The following is a 19,841-nucleotide window of genomic DNA, read 5'->3' as shown; positions in this document are numbered from 1 at the left end:
CCCACAGTCTCTCTCTCTCCCCCCCCACAGTCTCTCTCTCTCCCCCCCCTCTCTCTCTCTCCCCTCCCCACAGTCTCTCTCTCTCCCCCCCCACAGTCTCTCTCTCTCCCCCCCCCACAGTCTCTCTCTCTCTCTTCCCCCCCCACAGTCTCTCTCTCTCCCCCCCCCACAGTCTCTCTCTCTCTCCCCCCCCACAGTCTCTCTCTCTCTCCCCCCCCACAGTCTCTCTCTCTCTCCCCCCCCCACAGTCTCTCTCTCTCCCCCCCCCCACAGTCTCTCTCTCTCCCCCCACAGTCTCTCTCTCCCCCCCACAGTCTCTCTCTCCCCCCCCACAGTCTCTCTCTCTCTCTCCCCCCCCCACAGTCTCTCTCTCTCTCTCTCCCCCCCCCACAGTCTCTCTCTCTCTCCCCCCCCCACAGTCTCTCTCTCTCTCCCCCCCCACAGTCTCTCTCTCTCTCTCCCCCCCCACAGTCTCTCTCTCTCCCCCCCCACAGTCTCTCTCTCTCCCTCCCCCCCACAGTCTCTCTCTCTCCCCCCCCACAGTCTCTCTCTCTCCCTCCCCCCCAGTCTCTCTCTCTCCCTCCCCCCCACAGTCTCTCTCTCTCTCTCTCCCCCCCACAGTCTCTCTCTCTCCCTCCCCCCACAGTCTCTCTCTCTCTCCCCCCCACAGTCTCTCTCTCTCCCTCCCCCCACAGTCTCTCTCTCTCTCCCCCCCCACAGTCTCTCTCTCTCTCCCCCCCCACAGTCTCTCTCTCTCTCCCCCCCCCACAGTCTCTCTCTCTCTCTCTCCCCCCCCACAGTCTCTCTCTCCTCCCCCCACAGTCTCTCTCTCTCTCCCTCCCCCCCACAGTCGCTCTCTCTCCCCCCCACAGTCTCTCTCTCTCTCCCCCCACAGTCTCTCTCTCTCCCTCCCCCCCACAGTCTCTCTCTCTCCCTCCCCCCCACAGTCTCTCTCTCTCTCCCCCCCCACAGTCTCTCTCTCTCTCCCCCCCCCACAGTCTCTCTCTCTCTCCTCCCCCCCCACAGTCTCTCTCTCCTCCCCCCCACAGTCTCTCTCTCTCTCCCCCCCCCACAGTCTCTCTCTCTCTCCTCCCCCCCCACAGTCTCTCTCTCTCTCTCCCCCCCCACAGTCTCTCTCTCTCTCCCCCCCCACAGTCTCTCTCTCTCTCCCCCCCCCACAGTCTCTCTCTCTCTCCCCCCCCACAGTCTCTCTCTCTCTCCCCCCCCCACAGTCTCTCTCTCTCTCCCCCCCCACAGTCTCTCTCTCTCTCCCCCCCCACAGTCTCTCTCTCTCTCCTCCCCCCCCAGTCTCTCTCTCTCTCTCCCCCCCACAGTCTCTCTCTCTCTCTCCCCCCCACAGTCTCTCTCTCTCTCTCCTCCCCCACAGTCTCTCTCTCTCTCTCCCCCCCACAGTCTCTCTCTCTCTCTCCCCCCCCACAGTCTCTCTCTCTCTCCCCCCCCCACAGTTCTCTCTCTCTCTCCCCCCCCACAGTCTCTCTCTCTCTCTCTCTCTCTTCCCCCCACAGTCTCTCTCTCTCTCCCCCCCCACAGTCTCTCTCTCTCTCTCCCCCCACAGTCTCTCTCTCTCTCTCCCCCCCACAGTCTCTCTCTCTCTCTCCCCCCCACAGTCTCTCTCTCTCTCTCCCCCCCCACAGTCTCTCTCTCTCCTCCCCCCCCACAGTCTCTCTCTCCTCTCTCTCCCCCCCCACAGTCTCTCTCTCTCCCCCCCACAGTCTCTCTCTCTCTCTCCCCCCCCACAGTCTCTCTCTCTCTCCCCCCCCCACAGTCTCTCTCTCTCTCTCCCCCCCCACAGTCTCTCTCTCTCTCTCTCTCCAGTCTCTCTCTCCCCCCCCCACAGTCTCTCTCTCTCTCTCCCCCCCCCACAGTCTCTCTCTCTCTCCCCCCCCACAGTCTCTCTCTCTCTCCCCCCCCACAGTCTCTCTCTCTCTCTCCCCCCCCCACAGTCTCTCTCTCTCTCTCTCCCCCCCCACAGTCTCTCTCTCTCTCTCTCCCCCCCCCACAGTCTCTCTCTCTCTCTCCCCCCCCCCACAGTCTCTCTCTCTCTCTCCCCCCCCCACAGTCTCTCTCTCTCTCTCCCCCCCCACAGTCTCTCTCTCTCTCTCCCCCCCCCACAGTCTCTCTCTCTCTCTCCCCCCCACAGTCTCTCTCTCTCTCTCTCTCCCCCCCCCACAGTCTCTCTCTCTCTCTCCCCCCCCACAGTCTCTCTCTCTCTCTCCCCCCCCACAGTCTCTCTCTCTCTCTCCCCCCCCACAGTCTCTCTCTCTCTCTCCCCCCCCACAGTCTCTCTCTCTCTCTCCCCCCCCACAGTCTCTCTCTCTCTCTCCCCCCCCCACAGTCTCTCTCTCTCTCTCCCCCCCCCACAGTCTCTCTCTCTCTCTCCCCCCCCACAGTCTCTCTCTCTCTCTCCCCCCCACAGTCTCTCTCTCTCTCTCCCCCCCACAGTCTCTCTCTCTCTCTCCCCCCCACAGTCTCTCTCTCTCTCTCCCCCCACAGTCTCTCTCTCTCTCTCCCCCCACAGTCTCTCTCTCTCTCCCCCCACAGTCTCTCTCTCTCTCCCCCCACAGTCTCTCTCTCTCCCCCCACAGTCTCTCTCTCTCTCCCCCCGCACAGTCTCTCTCTCTCTCCCCCCCCCACAGTCTCTCTCTCTCCCCCCCCCACAGTCTCTCTCTCTCCCCCCCCCACAGTCTCTCTCTCTCTCTCTCTCCCCCCCCCCACAGTCTCTCTCTCTCTCCCCCCCCACAGCCCCACAGTCTCTCTCTCTCTCTCTCCCCCCCCACAGTCTCTCTCTCTCTCTCTCTCCCCCCCCCACAGTCTCTCTCTCTCTCTCCCCCCCCCCACAGTCTATCTCTCTCTCTCCCCCCCCCACAGTCTCTCTCTCTCTCTCCCCCCCCACAGTCTCTCTCTCTCTCTCCCCCCCCCACAGTCTCTCACTCTCCCCCCCCCACAGTCTCTCTCTCTCTCCTCCCCCCCACAGTCTCTCTCTCTCTCCTCCCCCCCACAGTCTCTCTCTCTCTCCTCCCCCCCACAGTCTCTCTCTCTCTCTCTCCCCCCCCACAGTCTCTCTCTCTCTCTCCCCCCCACAGTCTCTCTCTCTCCCCCCACAGTCTCTCTCTCTCTCCCCCCCCCAGTCTCTCTCTCCCCCCCCCAGTCTCTCTCTCCCCCCCCCCCACAGTCTCTCTCTCTCTCCCCCACAGTCTCTCTCTCTCTCTCTCCCCCCACAGTCTCTCTCTCTCTCTCTCCCCCCACAGTCTCTCTCTCTCTCTCCCCCCCACAGTCTCTCTCTCTCCCTCCCCCCCACAGTCGCTCTCTCCCTCCCCCCCACAGTCTCTCTCTCTCCCTCCCCCCCACAGTCTCTCTCTCTCCCTCCCCCCCACAGTCTCTCTCTCTCTCCCCCCCCACAGTCTCTCTCTCTCTCCCCCCCCACAGTCTCTCTCTCTCTCTCTCCCCCCCCACAGTCTCTCTCTCCGCCCCCCACAGTCTCTCTCTCTCTCCCTCCCCCCCACAGTCGCTCTCTCTCCCTCCCCCCCACAGTCTCTCTCTCTCCCTCCCCCCCACAGTCGCTCTCTCTCCCTCCCCCCCACAGTCTCTCTCTCTCCCTCCCCCCCACAGTCTCTCTCTCTCTCCCCCCCCACAGTCTCTCTCTCTCTCCCCCCCCCACAGTCTCTCTCTCTCTCTCTCCCCCCCCACAGTCTCTCTCTCCGCCCCCCACAGTCTCTCTCTCTCTCCCCCCCCCCACAGTCTCTCTCTCTCTCTCCCCCCCCAGTCTCTCTCTCTCTCTCCCCCCCCAGTCTCTCTCTCTCTCCCCCCCCACAGTCTCTCTCTCTCTCTCCCCCCCCACAGTCTCTCTCTCTCTCCCCCCCCACAGTCTCTCTCTCTCTCCCCCCCCCACAGTCTCTCTCTCTCTCCCCCCCCACAGTCTCTCTCTCTCTCCCCCCCCCACAGTCTCTCTCTCTCTCCCCCCCCACAGTCTCTCTCTCTCTCCTCCCCCCCCAGTCTCTCTCTCTCTCTCCCCCCCACAGTCTCTCTCTCTCTCTCCCCCCCCACAGTCTCTCTCTCTCTCTCTCCCCCCAGTCTCTCTCTCTCTCTCTGCCCCCCACAGTCTCTCTCTCTCTCTCCCCCCCCACAGTCTCTCTCTCTCTCCCCCCCACAGTCTCTCTCTCTCTCTCTCCCCCCCACAGTCTCTCTCTCTCTCTCTCTCTCTCCCTCCCCCCCCACAGTCTCTCTCTCTCTCCCCCCCCCCACAGTCTCTCTCTCTCTCTCCCCCCACAGTCTCTCTCTCTCTCTCTCCCCCCACAGTCTCTCTCTCTCTCTCCCCCCACAGTCTCTCTCTCTCTCCCCCGCCCACAGTCTCTCTCTCCCCCCCCCACAGTCTCTCTCTCTCTCCCCCCCCACAGTCTCTCTCTCTCTCTCCCCCCCCACAGTCTCTCTCTCCCCCCCACAGTCTCTCTCTCTCTCTCCCCCCCCACAGTCTCTCTCTCTCTCCCCCCCACACAGTCTCTCTCTCTCTCTCCCCCCCCCACAGTCTCTCTCTCTCTCTCTCTCTCCCCCCCACAGTCTCTCTCTCTCTCCCCCCCACAGTCTCTCTCTCTCTCCCCCCACAGTCTCTCTCTCTCTCTCCCCCCCCACAGTCTCTCTCTCTCTCTCCCCCCCCCACAGTCTCTCTCTCTCTCTCCCCCCCCCACAGTCTCTCTCTCTCTCTCCCCCCCCCACAGTCTCTCTCTCTCTCTCCCCCCCCCCACAGTCTCTCTCTCTCTCTCCCCCCCACAGTCTCTCTCTCTCTCTCCCCCCCCACAGTCTCTCTCTCTCTCTCCCCCCCCACAGTCTCTCTCTCTCTCTCCCCCCCCACAGTCTCTCTCTCTCTCTCCCCGCCCCACAGTCTCTCTCTCTCTCTCCCCGCCCCACAGTCTCTCTCTCTCTCTCCCCCCCCCACAGTCTCTCTCTCTCTCTCCCCCCCCCACAGTCTCTCTCTCTCTCTCCCCCCCACAGTCTCTCTCTCTCTCCCCCCACAGTCTCTCTCTCTCTCTCCCCCCACAGTCTCTCTCTCTCTCTCCCCCCACAGTCTCTCTCTCTCTCTCCCCCCACAGTCTCTCTCTCTCCCCCCACAGTCTCTCTCTCTCTCCCCCCACAGTCTCTCTCTCTCTCCCCCCCACAGTCTCTCTCTTCCCCCCACAGTCTCTCTCTCTCCCCCCGCACAGTCTCTCTCTCTCGCCCCCCCACAGTCTCTCTCTCTCCCCCCCCCACAGTCTCTCTCTCTCCCCCCCCCACAGTCTCTCTCTCTCTCTCTCTCCCCCCCCCCCACAGTCTCTCTCTCTCTCCCCCCCCACAGTCTCTCTCTCTCTCTCTCCCCCCCCACAGTCTCTCTCTCTCTCTCTCTCCCCCCCCCACAGTCTCTCTCTCTCTCTCCCCGCCCACAGTCTATCTCTCTCTCTCCCCCCCCCACAGTCTCTCTCTCTCTCCCCCCCCACAGTCTCTCTCTCTCTCTCCCCCCCCACAGTCTCTCACTCTCCCCCCCCACAGTCTCTCTCTCTCTCCTCCCCCCCACAGTCTCTCTCTCTCTCCTCCCCCCCACAGTCTCTCTCTCTCTCTCTCCCCCCCCCACAGTCTCTCTCTCTCTCTCCCCCCCCACAGTCTCTCACTCTCCCCCCACAGTCTCTCTCTCTCTCCCCCCCCCAGTCTCTCTCTCCCCCCCCCAGTCTCTCTCTCCCCCCCCCCACAGTCTCTCTCTCTCTCCCCCCCACAGTCTCTCTCTCTCTCTCTCCCCCCACAGTCTCTCTCTCTCTCTCTCCCCCCACAGTCTCTCTCTCTCTCTCCCCCGCCCACAGTCTCTCTCTCCCCCCCCACAGTCTCTCTCTCTCTCTCTCTCTCCCCCCCCACAGTCTCTCTCTGTCTCTCCCCCCCCCACTGTCTCTCTCTCCCCCCCACAGTCTCTCTCTCTCTCTCCCCCCCCCCAGTCTCTCTCTCTCTCTCCCCCCCACAGTCTCTCTCTCTCTCTCTCCCCCCAGTCTCTCTCTCTCTCTCTGCCCCCCACAGTCTCTCTCTCTCTCTCCCCCCCCCACAGTCTCTCTCTCTCTCCCCCCCACAGTCTCTCTCTCTCTCTCTCCCCCCCACAGTCTCTCTCTCTCTCTCTCTCTCTCCCCCCCCACAGTCTCTCTCTCTCTCCCCCCCCCACAGTCTCTCTCTCTCTCTCCCCCCACAGTCTCTCTCTCTCTCTCTCCCCCCACAGTCTCTCTCTCTCTCTCCCCCCACAGTCTCTCTCTCTCTCTCCCCCGCCCACAGTCTCTCTCTCCCCCCCCCACAGTCTCTCTCTCTCTCTCTCTCCCCCCCCACAGTCTCTCTCTCTCTCTCCCCCCCCACAGTCTCTCTCTCCCCCCACAGTCTCTCTCTCTCTCTCCCCCCCACAGTCTCTCTCTCTCTCCCCCCCACACAGTCTCTCTCTCTCTCTCCCCCCCCACAGTCTCTCTCTCTCTCTCTCCCCCCCCCCACAGTCTCTCTCTCCCCCCACAGTCTCTCTCTCTCTCCCCCCCACAGTCTCTCTCTCTCTCTCCCCCCCCACAGTCTCTCTCTCTCTCTCCCCCCCCCACAGTCTCTCTCTCTCTCTCCCCCCCTACAGTCTCTCTCTCTCTCTCCCCCCCCACAGTCTCTCTCTCCCCCCCACAGTCTCTCTCTCTCTCCCCCCCCCAGTCTCTCTCTCTCTCCCCCCCCCAGTCTCTCTCTCCCCCCCCCAGTCTCTCTCTCTCCCCCCCCCACAGTCTCTCTCTCTCCCCCCCCCACAGTCTCTCTCTCTCTCCCCCCCCACAGTCTCTCTCTCCCCCCCCCCAGTCTCTCTCTCCCCCCCCACAGTCTCTCTCTCCCCCCCCACAGTCTCTCTCTCCCCCCCCCACAGTGTCTCTCTCCCCCCCCCCACAGTCTCTCTCTCCCCCCCCCACAGTCTCTCTCTCCCCCCCCCCACAGTCTCTCTCTCTCTCTCCCCCCCCACAGTCTCTCTCTCTCTCCCCCCCCCCACAGTCTCTCTCTCTCTCCCCCCCCACACAGTCTCTCTCTCTCCCCCCCCACAGTCTCTCTCTCTCCCCCCCCACAGTCTCTCTCTCTCCCCCCCACAGTCTCTCTCTCTCTCCCCCCCACAGTCTCTCTCTCCCCCCCCACAGTCTCTCTCTCCCCCCCACAGTCTCTCTCTCTCCCCCCCCCACAGTCTCTCTCTCTCCCCCCCCCACAGTCTCTCTCTCTCTCTCTCCCGCCCCACAGTCTCTCTCTCTCTCTCTCTCCCCCCCCACAGTCTCTCTCTCTCTCTCTCCCCCCCCACAGTCTCTCTCTCTCTCTCTCCCCCCCCCCACAGTCTCTCTCTCTCTCTCTCCCCCCCCACAGTCTCTCTCTCTCTCTCTCTCCCCCCCCACAGTCTCTCTCTCTCTCTCTCTCCCCCCCCACAGTCTCTCTCTCTCTCTCCCCCCCCACAGTCTCTCTCTCTCTCTCCCCCCACAGTCTCTCTCTCTCTCTCTCCCCCCCACAGTCTCTCTCTCCCCCCCCCACAGTCTCTCTCTCCCCCCCCACAGTCTCTCTCCCCCCCCCACAGTCTCTCTCTCCCCCCCCCCACAGTCTCTCTCTCTCTCCCCCCCCACAGTCTCTCTCTCTCTCCCCCCCCCACAGTCTCTCTCTCTCTCCCCCACCCACAGTCTCTCTCTCTCTCCCCCCCACAGTCTCTCTCTCTCTCTTCCCCCACAGTCTCTCTCTCTCTCCCCCCCACAGTCTCTCTCTCTCTCCCCCCCACAGTCTCTCTCTCTCTCTTCCCCCACAGTCTCTCTCTCTCTCTTCCCCCACAGTCTCTCTCTCTCTCTCTTCCCCCACAGTCTCTCTCTCTCTCTCTTCCCCCACAGTCTCTCTCTCTCTCTCTCTCTCTCCCCCCCGACAGTCTCTCTCTCTCTCTCTCCCCCCCCACAGTCTCTCTCTCTCTCCCCCCCACAGTCTCTCTCTCTCTCTCCCCCCCCCCACAGTCTCTCTCTCTCCCCCCCCCACAGTCTCTCTCTCTCTCTCCCCCCCCCACAGTCTCTCTCTCTCTCCTCCCCCCCACAGTCTCTCTCTCTCTCTCTCCCCCCCCCACAGTCTCTCTCTCTCTCCCCCCCCCACAGTCTCTCTCTCTCTCTCCCCCCCCACAGTCTCTCTCTCCCCCCACACAGTCTCTCTCTCCCCCCACAGTCTCTCTCTCTCTCCCCCCCCCCAGTCTCTCTCTCCCCCCACCCCCAGTCTCTCTCTCCCCCCCCCCCACAGTCTCTCTCTCTCCCCCGCACAGTCTCTCTCTCTCCCCCCCCCACAGTCTCTCTCTCTCCCCCCCCCACAGTCTCTCCCCCCCCCACAGTCTCTCTCTCTCCCCCCCCCACAGTCTCTCTCTCTCCCCCCCCACAGTCTCTCTCTCTCTCCCTCTCCCCCCCCACAGTCTCTCTCTCTCTCTCTCCCCCCCCCACAGTCTCTCTCTCCCCCCCACAGTCTCTCTCTCCCCCCCACAGTCTCTCTCTCTCTCTCCTCCCCCCCACAGTCTCTCTATCTCTCTCCCCCCCCACAGTCTCTCTCTCTCTCGCCCCCCCACAGTCTCTCTCTCTCTCCCCCCCACAGTCTCTCTCTCTCTCTCCCCCCCCACAGTCTCTCTATCCCCCCCTCAGTCTCTCTCTCTCCCCCACAGTCTCTCTCTCTCTCTCTCCCCCCCACAGTCTCTCTCTCCCCCCCCCACAGTCTCTCTCTCCCCCCCCCACAGTCTCTCTCTCCCCCCCACAGTCTCTCTCTCCGCCCCCCACAGTCTCTCTCTCCCCCCCCCACAGTCTCTCTCTCTCTCCCCCCCCCACAGTCTCTCTCTCTCCCCCACCCACAGTCTCTCTCTCTCTCCCCCCCACAGTCTCTCTCTCTCTCTTCCCCCCACAGTCGCTCTCTCTCTCCCCCCCACAGTCTCTCTCTCTCTCCCCCCCCCACAGTCTCTCTCTCTCTCTCCCCCCCACAGTCTCTCTCTCTCTCTCCCCCCCACAGTCTCTCTCTCTCTCTCCCCCCCCACAGTCTCTCTCTCTCTCTCTCTCTCTCCCCCCCCACAGTCTCTCTCTCTCTCTCTCCCCCCCACAGTCTCTCTCTCCCCCCCCCACAGTCTCTCTCTCCCCCCCCCACAGTCTCTCTCTCCCCCCCCACAGTCTCTCTCTCCCCCCCCCCACAGTCTCTCTCTCTCTCTCCCCCCCCCCACAGTCTCTCTCTCTCTCCCCCACCCACAGTCTCTCTCTCTCTCCCCCACCCACAGTCTCTCTCTCTCTCCCCCACCCACAGTCTCTCTCTCTCTCCCCCCCACAGTCTCTCTCTCTCTCTTCCCACAGTCTCTCTCTCTCTCTCTCCCCCCCACAGTCTCTCTCTCTCTCTTCCCCCAGTCTCTCTCTCTCTCCCCCCCACAGTCTCTCTCTCTCTCCCCCCCCCACAGTCTCTCTCTCTCTCCCCCCCCACAGTCTCTCTCTCTCTCTCCCCCCCACAGTCTCTCTCTCTCTCCCCCCACAGTCTCTCTCTCTCTCTCCCCCCCCCACAGTCTCTCTCTCTCTCTCCCCCCCCCCACAGACTCTCTCTCTCCCCCCCCACAGTCTCTCTCTCTCCCCCCCCCACAGTCTCTCTCTCTCTCCTCCCCCCCACAGACTCTCTCTCTCCCCCCCCCACAGTCTCTCTCTCTCTCTCCCCCCCCACAGTCTCTCTCTCTCTCTCTCTCCCCCCCGACAGTCTCTCTCTCTCTCTCTCTCTCTCTCTCCCCCCCCCACAGTCTCTCTCTCTCTCTCCCCCCCCACAGTCTCTCTCTCTCTCTCCCCCCCCCACAGTCTCTCTCTCTCTCTCCCCCCCCCACAGTCTCTCTCTCTCTCTCCCCCCCCCCACAGTCTCTCTCTCTCCCCCCCTGACAGTCTCTCTCTCTCCCCCCCCCACAGTCTCTCTCTCTCTCTCTCCCCCCCCCACAGTCTCTCTCTCCGCCCCCCACAGTCTCTCTCTCCGCCCCCCACAGTCTCTCTCTCCCCCCCCCACAGTCTCTCTCTCTCTCTCCCCCCCACAGTCTCTCTCTCTCTCTCCCCCCCCCACAGTCTCTCTCTCTCTCTCCCCCCCCACAGTCTCTCTCTCTCTCCCCCCCCCCAGTCTCTCTCTCTCTCCCCCCCCCCAGTCTCTCTCTCCCCCCCCCAGTCTCTCTCTCCCCCCCCCCACAGTCTCTCTCTCTCCCCCCGCACAGTCTCTCTCTCTCCCCCCCCACAGTCTCTCTCTCTCCCCCCCCCACAGTCTCTCTCTCTCCCCCCCCACAGTCTCTCTCTCTCTCCCTCTCCCCCCCCCACAGTCTCTCTCTCTCTCTCCCCCCCCCACAGTCTCTCTCTCTCTCCCCCCCCACAGTCTCTCTCTCTCTCCCCCCCCACAGTCTCTCTCTCTCTCCCCCCCCACAGTCTCTCTCTCTCTCTCCTCCCCCCCAGTCTCTCTATCTCTCTCGCCCCCCCACAGTCTCTCTCTCTCTCTCCCCCCCCACAGTCTCTCTCTCTCTCTCCCCCCCCACAGTCTCTCTCTCTCCCCCCCACAGTCTCTCTCTCTCTCTCTCCCCCCCACAGTCTCTCTCTCCCCCCCCCACAGTCTCTCTCTCCCCCCCCACAGTCTCTCTCTCCCCCCCCACAGTCTCTCTCTCTCCCCCCCCACAGTCTCTCTCTCTCTCCCCCCCCCAGTCTCTCTCTCTCTCCCCCCCCCAGTCTCTCTCTCTCTCCCCCCCCCACAGTCTCTCTCTCTCTCCCCCACCACAGTCTCTCTCTCTCTCCCCCCCACAGTCTCTCTCTCTCTCTTCCCCCACAGTCGCTCTCTCTCTCCCCCCCACAGTCTCTCTCTCTCTCCCCCCCCCACAGTCTCTCTCTCTCTCTCCCCCCCACAGTCTCTCTCTCTCCCCCCACAGTCTCTCTCTCTCCCCCCCACAGTCTCTCTCTCTCTCTCTCCCCCCCACAGTCTCTCTCTCCCCCCCCCACAGTCTCTCTCTCCCCCCCCCACAGTCTCTCTCTCCCCCCCCCACAGTCTCTCTCTCTCCCCCCCCACAGTCTCTCTCTCTCTCCCTCTCCCCCCCCACAGTCTCTCTCTCTCTCTCCCCCCCCCACAGTCTCTCTCTCCCCCCCCACAGTCTCTCTCTCTCTCCCCCCCCCACAGTCTCTCTCTCTCTCCCCCCCCACAGTCTCTCTCTCTCTCCCCCCCACAGTCTCTCTCTCTCTCTCCTCCCCCCCACAGTCTCTCTCTCTCTCTCCTCCCCCCCACAGTCTCTCTCTCTCTCTCCTCCCCCCCACAGTCTCTCTATCTCTCTCCCCCCCCCCACAGTCTCTCTCTCTCTCGCCCCCCCACAGTCTCTCTCTCTCTCTCCCCCCCCCACAGTCTCTCTCTCTCTCCCCCCCCACAGTCTCTCTCTCTCTCTCCCCCCCCCACAGTCTCTCTCTCCCCCCCCACAGTCTCTCTCTCTCCCCCACAGTCTCTCTCTCTCCCCCCACAGTCTCTCTCTCTCTCTCTCCCCCCCACAGTCTCTCTCTCCCCCCCCACAGTCTCTCTCTCCCCCCCCCACAGTCTCTCTCTCCCCCCCCACAGTCTCTCTCTCCGCCCCACACAGTCTCTCTCTCCCCCCCCCACAGTCTCTCTCTCTCTCCCCCCCCACAGTCTCTCTCTCTCTCCCCCACCCACAGTCTCTCTCTCTCTCCCCCCCACAGTCTCTCTCTCTCTCTTCCCCCTCAGTCGCTCTCTCTCTCCCCCCACAGTCTCTCTCTCTCTCCCCCCCCACAGTCTCTCTCTCTCTCTCTCCCCCCCACAGTCTCTCTCTCTCTCCCCCCCACAGTCTCTCTCTCTCTCTCCCCCCCCCACAGTCTCTCTCTCTCTCTCTCCCCCCCCACAGTCTCTCTCTCTCTCTCTCCCCCCCACAGTCTCTCTCCTCCCCCCCACAGTCTCTCTCTCCCCCCCCCACAGTCTCTCTCTCCCCCCCCACAGTCTCTCTCTCCGCCCCCCACAGTCTCTCTCTCCCCCCCCCCACAGTCTCTCTCTCTCTCCCCCACCCACAGTCTCTCTCTCTCTCCCCCACCCAGTCTCTCTCTCTCTCCCCCCCACAGTCTCTCTCTCTCTCTTCCCACAGTCTCTCTCTCTCTCCCCCCCACAGTCTCTCTCTCTCTCTTCCCCCACAGTCGCTCTCTCTCTCCCCCCCACAGTCTCTCTCTCTCCCCCCCACAGTCTCTCTCTCTCTCCCCCACCCACAGTCTCTCTCTCTCTCCCCCACCCAGTCTCTCTCTCTCTCCCCCCCAGTCTCTCTCTCTCCCCCACCCACAGTCTCTCTCTCTCTCCCCCCCACAGTCTCTCTCTCTCTCTTCCCCCTCAGTCGCTCTCTCTCTCCCCCCCACAGTCTCTCTCTCTCTCCCCCCCCCACAGTCTCTCTCTCTCTCTCTCCCCCCCACAGTCTCTCTCTCTCTCCCCCCCCACAGTCTCTCTCTCTCTCTCCCCCCCCACAGTCTCTCTCTCTCTCTCTCCCCCCCCACAGTCTCTCTCTCTCTCTCTCCCCCCACAGTCTCTCTCTCCCCCCCCCCACAGTCTCTCTCTCCCCCCCCACAGTCTCTCTCTCCCCCCCCACAGTCTCTCTCTCCGCCCCCCACAGTCTCTCTCTCCCCCCCCCCACAGTCTCTCTCTCTCTCCCCCACCCACAGTCTCTCTCTCTCTCCCCACCCAGTCTCTCTCTCTCTCCCCCCCACAGTCTCTCTCTCTCTCTTCCCACAGTCTCTCTCTCTCTCCCCCCCACAGTCTCTCTCTCTCTCTTCCCCCACAGTCGCTCTCTCTCTCCCCCCCACAGTCTCTCTCTCTCTCTCTTCCCCCACAGTCGCTCTCTCTCTCCCCCCCACAGTCTCTCTCTCTCTCCCCCCCCCCCACAGTCTCTCTCTCTCTCTCCCCCCCCACAGTCTCTCTCTCTCTCTCCCCCCCACAGTCTCTCTCTCTCTCCCCCCACAGTCTCTCTCTCTCTCTCTCCCCCCACAGTCTCTCTCTCCCCCCCCCACAGTCTCTCTCTCCCCCCCCCACAGTCTCTCTCTCCCCCCCCACAGTCTCTCTCTCCCCCCCCCACAGTCTCTCTCTCTCCCCCCCCACAGTCTCTCTCTCTCTCCCTCTCCCCCCCCACAGTCTCTCTCTCTCTCTCCCCCCCCCACAGTCTCTCTCTCCCCCCCACAGTCTCTCTCTCTCCCCCCCCACAGTCTCTCTCTCTCTCCCCCCCCACAGTCTCTCTCTCTCCTCTCTCCTCCCCCCCACAGTCTCTCTCTCTCTCTCCTCCCCCCCCACAGTCTCTCTATCTCTCTCCCCCCCCCACAGTCTCTCTCTCTCTCGCCCCCCCACAGTCTCTCTCTCTCTCCTCCCCCCCCACAGTCTCTCTCTCTCTCCCCCCCCACAGTCTCTCTCTCTCTCTCCCCCCCCACAGTCTCTCTCTCCCCCCCCCACAGTCTCTCTCTCTCCCCCCACAGTCTCTCTCTCTCCCCCCACAGTCTCTCTCTCTCTCTCTCCCCCCCACAGTCTCTCTCTCCCCCCCCACAGTCTCTCTCTCCCCCCCCCCACAGTCTCTCTCTCCCCCCCCACAGTCTCTCTCTCCGCCCCACACAGTCTCTCTCTCCCCCCCCCACAGTCTCTCTCTCTCTCCCCCCCCCACAGTCTCTCTCTCTCTCCCCCACCCACAGTCTCTCTCTCTCTCCCCCCCACAGTCTCTCTCTCTCTCTTTCCCCCTCAGTCGCTCTCTCTCTCCCCCCACAGTCTCTCTCTCTCTCCCCCCCCCACAGTCTCTCTCTCTCTCTCTCCCCCCCACAGTCTCTCTCTCTCTCCCCCCCCACAGTCTCTCTCTCTCTCTCCCCCCCCCACAGTCTCTCTCTCTCTCTCTCCCCCCCACAGTCTCTCTCTCTCTCTCTCCCCCCCCCACAGTCTCTCTCTCTCTCTCTCCCCCCCACAGTCTCTCTCTCCCCCCCCACAGTCTCTCTCTCCCCCCCCACAGTCCTCTCTCTCCCCCCCCCACAGTCTCTCTCTCCCCCCCCACAGTCTCTCTCTCCGCCCCCCACAGTCTCTCTCTCTCCCCCCCCCCACAGTCTCTCTCTCTCTCCCCCACCCACAGTCTCTCTCTCTCTCCCCCACCCACAGTCTCTCTCTCTCTCCCCCCCACAGTCTCTCTCTCTCTCTCTTCCCACAGTCTCTCTCTCTCTCCCCCCCACAGTCTCTCTCTCTCTCTTCCCCCACAGTCGCTCTCTCTCTCCCCCCCACAGTCTCTCTCTCTCTCCACCCCCCACAGTCTCTCTCTCTCTCTCTCCCCCCCACAGTCTCTCTCTCTCTCCCCCCCCACAGTCTCTCTCTCTCTCTCCCCCCCCCACAGTCTCTCTCTCTCTCTCTCCCCCCCCACAGTCTCTCTCTCTCTCTCTCCCCCCCACAGTCTCTCTCTCCCCCCCCACAGTCTCTCTCTCCCCCCCCCACAGTCTCTCTCTCCCCCCCCCACAGTCTCTCTCTCCCCCCCCACAGTCTCTCTCTCCCCCCCCACAGTCTCTCTCTCCGCCCCCCACAGTCTCTCTCTCCCCCCCCCCACAGTCTCTCTCTCCCCCCCCCCCACAGTCTCTCTCTCTCTCCCCCACCCACAGTCTCTCTCTCTCTCCCCCCCACAGTCTCTCTCTCTCTCTTCCCACAGTCTCTCTCTCTCTCCCCCCCACAGTCTCTCTCTCTCTCCCCCCCCCCACAGTCTCTCTCTCTCTCTCCCCCCCCACAGTCTCTCTCTGTCTCTCCCCCCCCACAGTCTCTCTCTCTCTCTCCCCCCCCACAGTCTCTCTCTCTCTCTCCCCCCCCCACAGACTCTCTCTCTCCCCCCCCACAGTCTCTCTCTCTCCCCCCCCCACAGTCTCTCTCTCTCTCCTCCCCCCCACAGTCTCTCTCTCTCCTCCCCCCCCCACAGTCTCTCTCTCTCTCTCCCCCCCCACAGCTCTCTCTCTCCCCCCACAGTCTCTCTCTCTCTCCCCCCCCCAGTCTCTCTCTCCCCCCCCCAGTCTCTCTCTCGCCCCCCCCACAGTCTCTCTCTCTCTCCCCCCGCACAGTCTTTCTCTCTCCCCCCCCCACAGTCTCTCTCTCTCCCCCCCCACAGTCTCTCTCTCTCTCTCCCTCTCCCCCCCCACAGTCTCTCTCTCTCTCTCTCTCCCCCCCCCACAGTCTCTCTCTCTCTCTCCCCCCCCACAGTCTCTCTCTCTCTCCCCCCCCACAGTCTCTCTCTCTCTCCTCCCCCCCACAGTCTCTCTCTCTCTCTCTCTCCCCCCCCCACAGTCTCTCTCTCTCTCCCCCCCCCCACAGTCTCTCTCTCTCTCCCCCCCCCCCACAGTCTCTCTCTCTCTCTCCCCCCCACAGTCTCTCTCTCCCCCCCCTCAGTCTCTCTCTCTCCCCCCACAGTCTCTCTCTCTCCCCCCACAGTCTCTCTCTCTCTCTCTCCCCCCCACAGTCTCTCTCTCCCCCCCCCACAGTCTCTCTCTCCGCCCCCCACAGTCTCTCTCTCCCCCCCCCACAGTCTCTCTCTCTCTCCCCCCCCCACAGTCTCTCTCTCTCTCCCCCACCCACAGTCTCTCTCTCTCTCCCCCCCAGTCTCTCTCTCTCTCTTCCCCCACAGTGTCTCTCTCTCTCCCCCCCACAGTCTCTCTCTCTCTCTTCCCCCACAGTCTCTCTCTCTCCCCCCCCCACAGTCTCTCTCTCTCTCTCCCCCCCCCACAGTCTCTCTCTCTCTCTCCCCCCCCCCCACAGTCTCTCTCTCTCTCTCCCCCCCCCACAGTCTCTCTCTCTCTCCCCCCACAGTCTCTCTCTCTCTCTCCCCCCCACAGTCTCTCTCTCTCTCTCTCCCCCCCACAGTCTCTCTCTCTCTCTCTCCCCCCACAGTCTCTCTCTCTCTCCCCCCCCACAGTCTCTCTCTCTCTCTCCCCCCCCACAGTCTCTCTCTCTCTCTCCCCCCCCCACAGTCTCTCTCTCTCTCTCTCCCCCCCACAGTCTCTCTCTCCCCCCCCCACAGTCTCTCTCTCCCCCCCCACAGTCTCTCTCTCCCCCCCCACAGTCTCTCTCTCCGCCCCCCACAGTCTCTCTCTCCCCCCCCCACAGTCTCTCTCTCTCTCTCCCCCCCCCACAGTCTCTCTCTCTCTCTCTCCCCCCCCCCACAGTCTCTCTCTCTCTCTCCCCCCCCCACAGTCTCTCTCTCTCCCCCCCCCCACAGTCTCTCTCTCTCTCTCTCCCCCCCACAGTCTCTCTCTCCCCCCCCCCACAGTCTCTCTCTCCCCCCCCCACAGTCTCTCTCTCCCCCCCCCAACAGTCTCTCTCTCTCCGCCCCCCACAGTCTCTCTCTCCCCCCCCCGTACAGTCTCTCTCTCTCTCCCCACCCACAGTCTCTCTCTCTCTCCCCCACCCACAGTCTCTCTCTCTCTCCCCCCCACAGTCTCTCTCTCTCTTCCCACAGTCTCTCTCTCTCCCCCCCACAGTCTCTCTCTCTCTCTTCCCCCACAGTCGCTCTCTCTCTCCCCCCCACAGTCTCTCTCTCTCTCCACCCCCCACAGTCTCTCTCTCTCTCTCTCCCCCCCACAGTCTCTCTCTCTCTCCCCCCCCACAGTCTCTCTCTCTCTCTCCCCCCCCACAGTCTCTCTCTCTCTCTCTCTCCCCCCCACAGTCTCTCTCTCTCTCTCTCCCCCCCACAGTCTCTCTCTCCCCCCCCCCACAGTCTCTCTCTCCCCCCCCACAGTCTCTCTCTCCCCCCCCACAGTCTCTCTCTCCCCCCCCCACAGTCTCTCTCTCCCCCCCCCACAGTCTCTCTCTCCCCCCCCACAGTCTCTCTCTCCGCCCCCCACAGTCTCTCTCTCCGCCCCCCACAGTCTCTCTCCCCCCCCCACAGTCTCTCTCTCTCTCCCCCACCCACAGTCTCTCTCTCTCTCCCCCACCCACAGTCTCTCTCTCTCTCCCCCCCACAGTCTCTCTCTCTCTCTTCCCCCAGTCTCTCTCTCTCTCCCCCCCACAGTCTCTCTCTCTCTCCCCCCCCACAGTCTCTCTCTCTCTCTCCCCCCCCACAGTCTCTCTCTCTCTCTCCCCCCCCACAGTCTCTCTCTCTCTCTCCCCCCCCACAGTCTCTCTCTCTCTCTCCCCCCCCACAGTCTCTCTCTCTCTCTCCCCCCCCACAGTCTCTCTCTCTCTCTCCCCCCCCACAGTCTCTCTCTCTCTCTCCCCCCCCCAGTCTCTCTCTCTCTCTCCCCCCCCCCACAGACTCTCTCTCTCCCCCCCCCACAGTCTCTCTCTCTCCCCCCCCCACAGTCTCTCTCTCTCCCCCCCCCACAGTCTCTCTCTCTCTCCTCCCCCCACAGTCTCTCTCTCTCCCCCCCCCCACAGTCTCTCTCTCTCTCCCCCCCCCACAGTCTCTCTCTCTCTCTCCCCCCCCACAGTCTCTCTCTCTCCCCCCACAGTCTCTCTCTCTCCCCCCCCCCCAGTCTCTCTCTCCCCCCCCCCAAGTCTCTCTCTCCCCCCCCCCACAGTCTTTCTCTCTCCCCCCCCCCACAGTCTCTCTCTCTCTCCCCCCCCCACAGTCTCTCTCTCTCCCCCCCCCACAGTCTCTCTCTCTCCCCCCCCCACAGTCTCTCTCTCTCTCCCTCTCCCCCCCACAGTCTCTCTCTCTCTCTCTCCCCCCCCCACAGTCTCTCTCTCTCTCTCTCCCCCCCCCACAGTCTCTCTCTCTCTCTCCCCCCCCACAGTCTCTCTCTCTCTCCCCCCCACAGTCTCTCTCTCTCTCTCCTCCCCCCCACAGTCTCTCTCTCTCTCTCTCTCTCTCCCCCCCCCACAGTCTCTCTCTCTCTCCCCCCCCCCACAGTCTCTCTCTCTCTCTCCCCCCCCACAGTCTCTCTCTCCCCCCCCTCAGTCTCTCTCTCCCCCCCCTCAGTCTCTCTCTCTCCCCCCACAGTCTCTCTCTCTCTCTCCCCCCCACAGTCTCTCTCTCCCCCCCCCACAGTCTCTCTCTCCCCCCCCACAGTCTCTCTCTCCCCCCCCCACAGTCTCTCTCTCCGCCCCCCACAGTCTCTCTCTCCCCCCCCCCACAGTCTCTCTCTCTCTCCCCTCCCCACAGTCTCTCTCTCTCTCCCCCCCCCACAGTCTCTCTCTCTCTCCCCCCCCCACAGTCTCTCTCTCTCTCCCCCCCAGTCTCTCTCTCTCTCTTCCCCCACAGTCTCTCTCTCTCTCCCCCCCACAGTCTCTCTCTCTCTCTTCCCCCACAGTCTCTCTCTCTCCCCCCCCCACAGTCTCTCTCTCTCTCTCCCCCCCCCACAGTCTCTCTCTCTCTCTCCCCCCCCCCACAGTCTCTCTCTCTCTCTCCCCCCCCACAGTCTCTCTCTCTCTCCCCCCCCCACAGTCTCTCTCTCTCTCTCCCCCCACAGTCTCTCTCTCTCTCCCCCCACAGTCTCTCTCTCTCTCTCCCCCCCCACAGTCTCTCTCTCTGTCTCCCCCCCCCAGTCTCTCTCTCTCTCTCCCCCCCCAGTCTCTCTCTCCCTCCCCCCCCCAGTCTCTCTCTCCCTCCCCCCCCCAGTCTCTCTCTCCCTCCCCCCCCCAGTCTCTCTCTCCCCCCCCAGTCTCTCTCTCCCCCCCCCAGTCTCTCTCTCCCCCCCCCACAGTCTCTCTCTCCCTCCCCCCCCCAGTCTCTCTCTCCCCCCCCCAGTCTCTCTCTCCCCCCCCCAGTCTCTCTCTCCCCCCCCCAGTCTCTCTCTCTCCCCCCCACAGTCTCTCTCTCCCCCCCCCCACAGTCTCTCTCTCTCCCCCCCCCCACAGTCTCTCTCTCTCCCCCCCCCCACAGTCTCTCTCTCCCCCCCCCCCACAGTCTCTCTCTCCCCCCCCCCCACAGTCTCTCTCTCCCTCCCCCCCCCAGTCTCTCTCTCCCCCCCCCAGTCTCTCTCTCCCCCCCCCAGTCTCTCTCTCTCCCCCCCCACAGTCTCTCTCTCCCCCCCCCCCACAGTCTCTCTCTCCCCCCCCCCCCCACAGTCTCTCTCTCCCCCCCCACAGTCTCTCTCTCCCCCCCCCCCCCCAGTCTCTCTCTCTCCCCCCCCACAGTCTCTCTCTCCCCCCCCCCCACAGTCTCTCTCTCCCCCCCCCCCACAGTCTCTCTCTCCCCCCCCCCCCACAGTCTCTCTCCCCCCCCACAGTCTCTCTCTCCCCCCCCCCCACAGTCTCTCTCTCCCCCCCCCCCCACAGTCTCTCTCTCTCCCCCCCCCCAGTCTCTCTCTCTCTCCCCCCCCCCCCCCAGTCTCTCTCTCTCTCCCCCCCCACAGTCTCTCTCTCTCTCCCCCCCCACAGTCTCTCTCTCCCCCCCCCCCCAGTCTCTCTCTCCCCCCCCCCCCCAGTCTCTCTCTCTTCCCCCCGCCCCCCCCCGATCTCTACGAACGGTGTGTTTCTGCTCTTACCCCTCCCCCCGGTTCCGGTGCTGGTGCCGGGCCTCCCGCTGGGTTCCGCACGGCTCGGGCTGAGAAAGCCCCCGCTCCTGGGCCTGCAGCTCCCGGCTCCTCAGGGTGAGGCTCGGGCCCGACACTGCGGCATGACGTCAGCACGCAACGCACCGCGCGCCGGCTAGACACAACTCACTGTGCACTGTCTGACAATGTGCAGTGTGTGGGTGTGTACAGTCTGCAACAATGTGCAGTGTGTGGGTGTGTACAGTCTGCAACAATGTGCAGTGTGTGGGTGTGTACAGTCTGCAACAATGTGCAGTGTGTGGGTGTGTACAGTCTGCAACAATGTGCAGTGTGTGGGTGTGTACAGTCTGAAACAATGTTCAGTCTGTGGGT

At 63.9% G+C, this 19,841-nt stretch overlaps 1 protein-coding gene across 1 annotated transcript in view; it reads right to left on the bottom strand.

The window, feature by feature from the left end:
- The window catches only part of acvr1l (activin A receptor, type 1 like), an 87,975-nt gene extending 68,389 nt beyond the window's left edge, over positions 1 to 19,586 (bottom strand). Inside the window, exon 1 of the mRNA XM_087986058.1 lies at positions 19,461 to 19,586. The gene's annotated coding sequence lies outside the window, so the exon portion shown is untranslated. The remainder of the gene's footprint in view (positions 1 to 19,460) is intronic.
- Positions 19,587 to 19,841: the final 255 nt, after the last annotated feature.

The sequence above is a fragment of the Chiloscyllium plagiosum genome, unplaced genomic scaffold (assembly GCF_037043375.1).
Source record: "Chiloscyllium plagiosum isolate Xiang-an unplaced genomic scaffold, Cpla_swu_hap1 HiC_scaffold_4, whole genome shotgun sequence".
Classification (NCBI taxonomy): Eukaryota; Metazoa; Chordata; class Chondrichthyes; order Orectolobiformes; family Hemiscylliidae; genus Chiloscyllium; species Chiloscyllium plagiosum.
The sequence above is the reverse complement of the archived record's forward strand: the minus strand, read 5'-3'. Positions and strand labels throughout refer to the sequence as shown.